Genomic DNA, 390 nt, shown 5'->3' with positions numbered 1-390 from the left:
CTATTCCCAGGCTGTTCCTGTGCATACTCATTATGGGTCACTGTGTCCCTCAGCTCAGCAAAGAAAAGATGCCCAGGGCCTGCTCCACAAAGCACCAAGTGGAAAGTGGAGTGGGTCCAACCACTCCCTCCCCAGGATTCAGTTTTTGGTCAAGAAAACCCTCTAGCCCCACTCCCTGAGGCAGTACAAGAGCCAGGAGCTGGCAGGTGCACTATGCCTCCTGGGTGTCAGAGCTGTCCTGTTCCCTTCCCTACCCAAGCTGTTCTTAGAACTAACCCCCATGCCGACAGTGTCTAAAGCTACCGGCACTGCTCAGGTCCCACCACCTGGCAGAGGCCTCAGTGTGCCCAGGCACAAGGTGAGGATGGCTCACCACTAGCCGGCCTGCTC

Source organism: Muscardinus avellanarius (assembly GCF_963383645.1).
Source record: "Muscardinus avellanarius genome assembly, chromosome: 5".
Classification (NCBI taxonomy): domain Eukaryota; kingdom Metazoa; phylum Chordata; class Mammalia; order Rodentia; family Gliridae; genus Muscardinus; species Muscardinus avellanarius.
This window is presented reverse-complemented; position numbering follows the sequence as displayed.